The following is a 9,394-nucleotide window of genomic DNA, read 5'->3' as shown; positions in this document are numbered from 1 at the left end:
TCGCCCCAGATGTTATCATAACGGTAGAATGTGGTTCTGTAGTAAAATCTGTTGTTTGTAGTTCAGTAGACATATCCGTAGTTGAAGGAGGCGTTGTGTCAAGGGAGGACAATAGTTCTGTGGTTTGCTTTGTCGTTAGCGGTTCTGTTGTTCTCTTTGTAGAGGCATCAGTTGTTGTAAAGACAGTAGATTGTGGTTCTGTAGTAAAGCCTGATGTTGGTGTTTCTGTGGGCAGGTCAGTAGTTGCAGGAGGCGTTGTTTCTTCAGTAGATAATTGAATTGTGGTTTGTGTCGTTGTCAGCGACTCTGTTGTCTTCTTCGTAGTCGCACCAGGTGTTGTTTTCATAGTAGATTTTGGTTCTGTAGTAAAACCTGTGGTTGGTGATTCTGTAGACATAGTAGTCGGAAGAGGCGTTGTCCTGACGGTGGACAACATTTCTGTAGCTTGCTCGGTTGTAAGCGATTCTGTCGTCCCCATCGTAGTAGCTCTAGGTGATGCTACGATGGTAGATTGTGGTTCTGTAGTAAAGCTTTTTGTCGGTGATTCTGTTGACAGGTCAGTTAGAGAAGGCGTTGTAAAATAACCTGTGGTTGGTGGTTCTGTAGACATATCTGTAGTCGGAGGTGGCGTTGTCTCGACAGTAGACAATAATTCAGTTGATTCTGTCGTCTTCATCGTAGTCGTTCTAGATGATGTTACGATGGTGGATTTTGTCTCTAAAGTAGAACCTGTTGTTGGTGATTCTGTTGTCAAGTCTGTAGTTGCAGGAGGTGTTGTGTCTTCAGTAGACAATTGATCTGTGGTTTGTGCTGTAGTTAGTGACTGTGTTGTCCCCACTGTAGTCACATTAGCTGTCGTTATAATGCTGGATTGAGGTTCTGTAGTATGATATGTGGTTACTGAGTCTGTAAACATATCTGTAGTTAGAGGAGTAGTTGCCCCTGCAGAGGAAATCTCTGTTGTTAAAGACTCTGTTGTGCCCTTGGTAGTCGTTTCAGAAGTTGTCTGGGTAGTAGATTGGGATCCTGTAGTAACGTCTGAAGTTGACGATTCTGCAGACATATCAGTAGTTGCAAGAGGTGTTGTTTCGACGGTGGACAATATCTCTGTATTTTGTGAGGTTGTTAGCACATTCGTTGTCGCAGTAGATGTTGTCGTGATAGTAGATTGTGTCTCTGTAGTAAAAACTGTACTTGGTGGTTCTGTTGAGATTTCTGTACTTCGAGGAGGCGTTGTCGGGACAGTGGACAATAGTTCCGTGGTTTGTGCTGTTGATGTTAGCGACTCTGTTGTCCCCATCGTTGTTGCAGTTGATGTTGTTATGATGGTAGATTTTGGTTCTGTCGTAAAATCTGTGGTTGGTGTTTCTGTAGACACATCTGTAGTTGTAGGCGTGTTCTGTACCGTCGACAATGAAATTGTCCTCTGCGCCGTTGTTACCGGTTCTGTTGTCCCTTTTGTTGTCGCACTGGATGCTGTGACGATGGTAGATTGCGATTCTGTAGTAAAGTCTGTAGTTGAGGGAAACGTTGTCTCGGCGGTTGTGAGGAGTTCTGTTGTTTGTGCTGTTGTTGGTGACTCCGTTGTTTTGTTATTAGTCGCACCAACTGTCGTAATCACTGTAGATTCTAGTTTCGTGGTAAGACCTGTTATTGGAGAGTTTGTAGTTGTATCTCTTGTCTCATCTGTTGATAACGGTATTGTGGTCGGTACAGGGGATGATACAAATGTTGTATTTTCTGCGGAAGACGGATTGTAGAAATAATTTGGACCATGGATTAGGCTAAGTTTACAGACTTGTATTCATAGACACAAGTCGATTTCAAAATCAACTTAAGTATGGTGGGTTTAAACAGTCGAAGACGTCACATTTGCTTTTTGCGTTGTTTATTGTAATTGTCTATCAGAAATTCTCTAGTCTGTTTTCAGAAAGAGCTAAATCATATCTGCAAAGCGATATAATTTCGGAGAAAATCCTTTTACTAAGACTTTCACAATTATCCATGGCGCGAGGTATTTTAAGTCCATTTACACATGCTAGGGCAATGGGGCGCATCACTTTCAATGCGGAATTTTACACAGAGGTAAGGTTCAAGCCAGGGATCAATTTCCACCCAAAATCTGTGTGTTTGTTTGTTTGATCTATTGATTGAGATCTCCATCTGTGAAACACTAGAAGTACTCAATATCTTTCTTACAGATTACAAGAAATGTAGACTCAAATATGGACCCTTAAAAATCTCTTCGTCACATTTTTGAAGTGTACTGTCGTGGAAGAATTGGGCGTGCACCGTTTAAAACTTGGTTGACACAACATAGCGTAAACATTGTGTATGTTTACCTGAACTGTCACATCCTTTCCGGAGTGCACTTGGATAATCACGTGGATTATCCTGTAAAGGTCATGCTTATAATCGGCTTATAACAAACTAGAATGGCAACATTTGCAAGCAAATCGTAATGTTTTACCCTCACATGGTCTTAAGCCTAAACAAACTACTGCTCTGTTTATACTTACTCAAACACGTTCATTTTTATCACTCTCCAAACAGAGGTTGTTGGTAGGGAGGATTGTGACCTTTTTATCATATGCCCTGTATTTTGTCCGCTCTCCCCACCAAAAAACGGGACATATGATAAAAAAAGGTCACAATCCTCCCCACCAACTTCTGCTTTGAGAGTACATTTTTATGGTAACCAGCCCCCATTCTGCTAATTGGTACGTTATGTGATTGGACACCACAGAGATACACATCCAATAACTATGGTGACAGTCATCTTAAGAGGTCATTGACCTTATTTCTTTGGAGAAGAAAAAGAAACTGAGCAAAAACAGACATTTGGCTGTTGAGTGGATTGCGTGACAGACGAATTACTACAAACCAATGGTATCATTACCAATGCGGACTAACAATACATAAGATATTTTCTAACAGTAAACTTACCGGTTGTGACGTTTGAGATAGCCATTGACAAAGCCAACATGGCAGCTCCCCATATTAGGACAGGTAATGTTGAGGTCGTTGACCTCATAATGGCGACGAGATGTTCTCAAGGCTGAAATATCTTCACATTCTATGACATGTTGAGAAAGGACAGAGATGGTGTAATGGGTTGCGTGGGAATAAAATGTACTGTTACAGGTGTTAGAAAGCATAGAACACAGAAAAGGTGAAGGCGCAAGATTATGTAAAATGTATGAGACTGGAAGAGTAATCTTCAGTCTTCAGCTGGTGTCAAAATGTGAAATGGTCTCTGTTTTTTTTGTAAAGATGTACTTCACTAAGATGCTTCACTCACACACAAACACATACACATGCACATACACACACATACACATACACACATACATATACACCCCTTCCCCCCACACAAAGACAGACAGACGTAACACTCCACCATAGGAAAAATAAATTTTAGATCAAAGAGAATTAATCATTATTCAATTGAAGGCCAATCGCTTCACATTCCTAGACATTAAAACCACATTATGATCAACCCACTTATGTCTTCAAGATTATGAAAACAATTCCTTCGGTTTTATTGCCCAATGAAATAAACATGTATCGGCATTTCTGAGATTTCCCGGAAAAAAATGGAAGCGGCGCGAGGCCGTGCATTGTTCTGTCGTCATCATTTATTCATCGGTATTTAGAGGCCAAACCCCAAGTGACTTAAACTACCGGGATCACTGAATACCAAAGTTACCTCACAGGGACAAAGGGCGCTCTTGTGGAACGCGCATGCGCTTTGATCGATTTGTGGCCACTCTTCCGCTATATCTGTTTTTTCTCGAGGGCGTAAACGTTTTAAAGGGCTATCTATGGAGTCTGGCAATCCAGAAACAAACTATTAGTTGAAACCTTTGGTAAAACAAAAACACAGCCGCTTCAAATCGCATATCCAATATTTCAAACCCGATGTTTTTATCCTTCTCCCTTGCAAAGATGTATAGATATTTCATGTAAATAATTCGTTCTATGAAATACATGAAATTCGTTGGTCGCTAAGATAAGCGATCACTCAATTAAAAGGGATGTAGCCAACGAATGCTCCGGTGGAATCATGGTAACCACTCTCTAACATGTACCGTGTGAACAGCTGGACTGAACAATTCCCGTAGTTTGACCTGGATTGAAGCCCTGATCTGCTGCCTCAAAAGTGGGCTTGCAAACCACTTCACCAAAACTTGTTTCAAAGTAAACTGGACAATACCAGTAGATTAGCAGAAGACGTCGTTTCCGGTAACTGTCATGATTTTGGTTCTGAGGAACACAATAACTGTTGTTTCACTCATAATAGCTTGGTCGACACAACAAAAGTGTGGGATCTATTTCAAACTCGGGTGAACACGAAGAAAAGCATTACCTGACATCACAATCAACATGTGAACAACGTATTGTGCATCGTATAATTTGTTTCGGCCCATGTACTGAATCAACCGTACGTTTCACAATTACATCCATTTCGCTGTATTCTGTCAGAATGTTGTAAGTCCAGAAAAATAACACCACTGGCCTTTGTGGTTGGAAAATATGTTGTTCTATCGATCGCTTCGTATTGATTTGCAAGCAGGATCAAAAATGATATTCCAGTCGAATTCATGGGTTTTTAAAACTATTTTAAGGCATCCATGATAACCGGTTTACATGTACTACATGAAAAAATAATAATTCTTAGAAAGTTTTTGTGATGAAAGTGCTGTGAAATAGAGTGCGTTAATCAATATTTTTGAACGATTTTTCGCCAAGGGTAGAAAAATATGATTTCTTTACAACTGGTACGATCATAGCTTTAGCCAGTTTTTAATATTACATATGGCCTCCTACATGCACAACTACGCCTGCTTTAGGTCAGTACTTCATTGAGCGTATCCATATAGAGATACAGAGAACAGCTAAGGTCTTACTTGAACTAACAATTCTCACAAAGGCTTGACTATCACTAGCGATCTTCGAGACATGCTTGGTAAAGAATGTCTCAGTGACGGTTGGGGTGTGGTCACATTCGTCATGCGGTCGTCATACGCAAACTGAGACCATTCTTGAGATAGCCGTCCATGTGTCGTACAAAATCCAGCTTTTTTGTTACAGAAAAGGCGGTCTTAGGCCCGGTTTACACGCGCGTGCGTTTCCAAGTAGACTTGGAGATGCATGTGTAAACGCAGCTTTACATATTTTTCGGCGTTTTGTGCTGTCACAGCCTTCTTAGATATTGCACTACATCAAAATCGCACGACGACTTACGACAGAGTTACCTGGCCGTTAAAAGAGGTTTGAAAGTCCAGAACACTAGCAGCCTTTCGAGTTGAAGATAACGAACATTGAGAATGTAACATATCCCTACATATACTTGAGCTACATATTACAGGTGCCGTATTGGTCTACATACCACAGAGTAAGGCCTCTTTGCTCCTTGAAAATCAAATGCTTCTAAAACACAGAAAACTCACCTTGGCAAAGTTGAAGAAGACAGGACTTCAGCCAAGCCGCGAGAACATCTTTTAGAGCTGTGAAAATCTTGACCTATAATTCCTTAGAAAATTCCCCGAAGACTGTTAAGTGACGATCAAGACACAATGGCGGAGTGTCTGGAAGACTGAAGACTCCCGCAGATTTTAATTATGAAACAACCTCAAGTGGATTATGACCGCTGACCAACCAGGTGTTACAGGATGATGGAAGAAACCAAAAGATAAAAAGGGGTGGTGTTACGTTTGCGTGCTCAAAGGCATGTAAAACGTCGCCCTTTATTCAATAACGCAAGTCACGGAATGCGCTTCAGTTATAACATGCATTTAGCAACACGTAATGAGAAATGTGCTTATTCAATGCTACATTACTGTCCTTTCATCTGTGAGTTATGGTTGGACTTCGTTGTTAAGTGAAGTTTACTGCCTTTCACCTTCGCTTCGTTCCAAGTTCTCATTCATTATTCAAACCTTAAGTGAAGAAGAATGGTATTGTCAATTTCACCGTCAAATCATGTATTCCCAAATGTCTGTAAGTGCAAATGCCACCCAACACCAACACGTTTCTCCGTACATTTTATCAGTACGTATTTTCTACTCTGTTTCAATTTTTGTAGAGTACACTGACCTTGTACAGTCTGTTATCAATATGCATACGCGTTAGCTTACGGATATGCCAATACTACCAAATATCTATAGATGAGTCTTACGTGTCTAAACACAAGATAGATTGACTAAAATCACACACTCAGTCAATTCTCCGTGGTTTAATACACCCCTACGCGTCCCGTCGCCCCAAAGTTACGGCACCCATCGTATCCTGTGTTCGGACACCCCTTACCCGTACCCTAACATAGGGGTGTCAGGAAATAGGGGTGTCCTCCAATAGTCGGCAGCTGTTCTTCTTCTACCTGACCACGTATGTGGTAAAATTGGCAATTACTGACAAGTATCGGGTCAAATCAGGATGGACTATCGCACACCGGGGCATGCCTCCACTCTTTTTCGAAAGGTGTGGTGGGTTCTTTAACGTGCGTGGGGTGTGGCTCTCCCCAAACCTGTGTATTCCTATGTAAATCTCTGGTTTGTTTTAACCAGTGAGGCTCCGTAAAGATGAATGTAAAGATGAATGCGTGTTAAACCCACCTGACACATAACCTTTTAGTTAATCCGTTGGGAATTATCTACCACTAGCGATAGCTGGTTTAAAGAATGCGTCGTACATTGTGATTAGAAAATAATCATTTTCATACGAGAGAAGCGATTGAAATCAAGTATGTTTGCACATTAGTTATTTTTGCATAGTACATAACGTGTTGTATCATGCACTGAGTGTCATTCGAGTTAGTTTAACGGGACTCTCATACCCTCCCTCACCAACAAGAGAGAGTATGGGAGCTTTAGTAAACGAACTAGGATGTCACTCAGGCTTGTTGTATTGCGCACATATGATATCTCAGATCTTATGTAAACCGACTATGTCAACAAGCGCCTTCACCGGTCGGCAAACCTTGACAGAAAGGCTTACTTCTTCAGCATCATAACAAACAAAAGAATTCTGTCTATTTTGCTACTGCAGAGTTTGTGACGGTGACCCCGTAAACAGATCACCGCACACCTGGTCTGGTGTTTGACGTCGCCATGGCAACCTGCCCCAACACGAGGCGATCTGGAGCAAAGGTGATCCGACAGGAAGGGACTGTGACGTCGTCTGGACAACTTAAGTATGACGGACGGCAGCGCCAGACAGCCAAATACGTCATCATTCATCGCTGCGTTATGTTATCGGCCTCTTTGATCACGTTTTGGTCCGGTGACAATACCGTGAGATGTCTTGCGCCAGGTAGACATATGAAAGTTGAAGTGTGCTGTCACGCTAATATCCAAGCAGATGCAGGGCATGAAAGAGTATTTGTACAGTTATTACGCGAAGCTCTGACGACAGTTTCGACTGAATCAGTATTCATCATGTCATAACCAGGAACATTGTACTCAATCATTTGCACTACGTAATATCAGGCTGTATTTTTACCTGTTTTGATACATAAAATATCACAAGTTAAAGAAAATACGAATAGAATGTCATCCATATTTGATGATTGGAGTATCCGACAGGAACACCGCTTTTAAGTATGACAGACTGCTACGCCAGACAGTCAAGTACGTCATTTATCGCTGTGTTATGTTATCGGCGTCTTTGATCACGTTTTGGTCCGGTGACAATGCCGTGAGATGTCGTGGGACAGGTAGACATATACAATTCAGAGTGTGTTGCTAATATCCAAGCAGCGCGTGAAAAATGATCTGTACAGCTATTCCACAAAGGTCTGAGTGCAGTTTCAACTGAATCAGTGTTCACGACGTGGGCCAGGTAGACATATGAAATTCAAATTGGCGCTGGCCCTCCCCCTTTAACTTGCTCGAGGCACCACCTCGAACACGAGCCAACCACCCCCCACCCATGTTACGTCCCCTCCGAAAGACGGGTGCAGCCCCAACCGAGATGATCCTGCCCAGGATGGAACCGGGGTCTCCCAGTTAGCAACAGGTTGGAATCATGAGCTTAATTGTGAGGCTGCTACCAGTCGAGTTTTAGGGACACCCCTTGTCCGGGTAGACGTATAAGCTCCAACGTGTATTGCCACGCTAATATCCAAGCAGATATAGGGCGCGAAAGATTATAGAGATAACTTTATTGCGCAACAACTGTACAAGGTACAAATTCTGGCTGGTACATAACTACAGTTCTATATATATATCTAAGGGCTAATCTATCTAATACAAAAGTGTATAGTATGGTGAAATATGTGTCATCACTCCACAAAGGTCTGCGGGCAATTTCAATGTAAACTTAACCATTAGCCATTGATCGATAGCTATAATAGACGAGCCAAATAGTAAAGACACACACACATACACACGGACACACACACGCGCGCGCCGCGCATACATACACACATCATACACACACACACACACAGACACAGACACAGACAGATAATGAGCGACCGAGGGAGAGCAGTCATTAAGGAAGGGAATCCTGAAAAGACAAATTGAAATGTCATGGGATCAACTAAAGCCTACTATATCACGTAATAACATTCACATTCGTGGGTATTATATATTAATTATTATTGATTATTACAAAGACTGTTCTTGTAAAAGTCAATTTGTCTGGGAAAAGGTTTTGAATGAATGTGGGTTCAGCTCTGATTTTTTTAAAGATAAACAGCTGTTTCTTTGGCAGAGTCAGGTTGCTTCCAAGCTCATAACGTATGAACAATATAGCAACGACCATTCTTCATCAATACAAAGCGACTCCTAGCGACTTGTTTATGAACTCATCTACTCTATCTAACTTTAAATATCCCAGATGCTTAAACCCGACCTTATAAAAACGCTTATTTAAACAAGAAAAGTTATGTTGATAATTAGCAAGTACATTTTGATAGATGTATTTAATCGGTAGGATTTTGGCGCTTGCAATTCTTCATTTATTGCATATTTAAAGCGTACTGGTTAAAGTTAACGAACTCGCCACAGGAGTCAACTGTATAGGTTTTCATGACGTCAAGAACAGCTACGTTGCACTTTATCCTTTGCACTACACAATATCACGTGATATAACGGGTAGTCTTCGTGCTGTCGCGTACTAAAGAAAGCATCAGACAATATTTCTGAATCTGTGCATATGAATGATTAAAAATCCAAGAAAATACAAAGGAGAATATCATATTTGTATTTCATGAATGTAATATACCATGGGACCGCCGCATGTCTGTCCGTTCATATGTAACTAAAGCACAAGGCACTTTAATGTATGATAAAGTAGGTCACCCATTAAGCCCCCTTCTCAATGGACCCGCGGCACGTTGGCGGCGTTGCTGCGTCCTAAACTGGATTTGTGTTACTCTTGACTATAG

General features: G+C 41.4%; 1 long non-coding RNA gene across 3 annotated transcripts in view; it reads left to right on the top strand.

The window, feature by feature from the left end:
• LOC136446957 (uncharacterized) overlaps positions 1–7,495 on the top strand; it is an 82,620-nt gene extending 75,125 nt beyond the window's left edge. For all 3 annotated transcript variants that reach the window (XR_010757672.1, XR_010757671.1, XR_010757673.1), the window contains exon 3: positions 7,051–7,495. This is a non-coding gene — a long non-coding RNA (uncharacterized lncRNA). The remainder of the gene's footprint in view (positions 1–7,050) is intronic.
• Positions 7,496–9,394: the final 1,899 nt, after the last annotated feature.

Source organism: Branchiostoma lanceolatum, chromosome 13 (genome assembly GCF_035083965.1).
Source record: "Branchiostoma lanceolatum isolate klBraLanc5 chromosome 13, klBraLanc5.hap2, whole genome shotgun sequence".
Lineage (NCBI taxonomy): Eukaryota > Metazoa > Chordata > Leptocardii > Amphioxiformes > Branchiostomatidae > Branchiostoma > Branchiostoma lanceolatum.
Note: the sequence above shows the minus strand (reverse complement) of the source record. Positions and strands in the feature narration are given on the sequence as shown.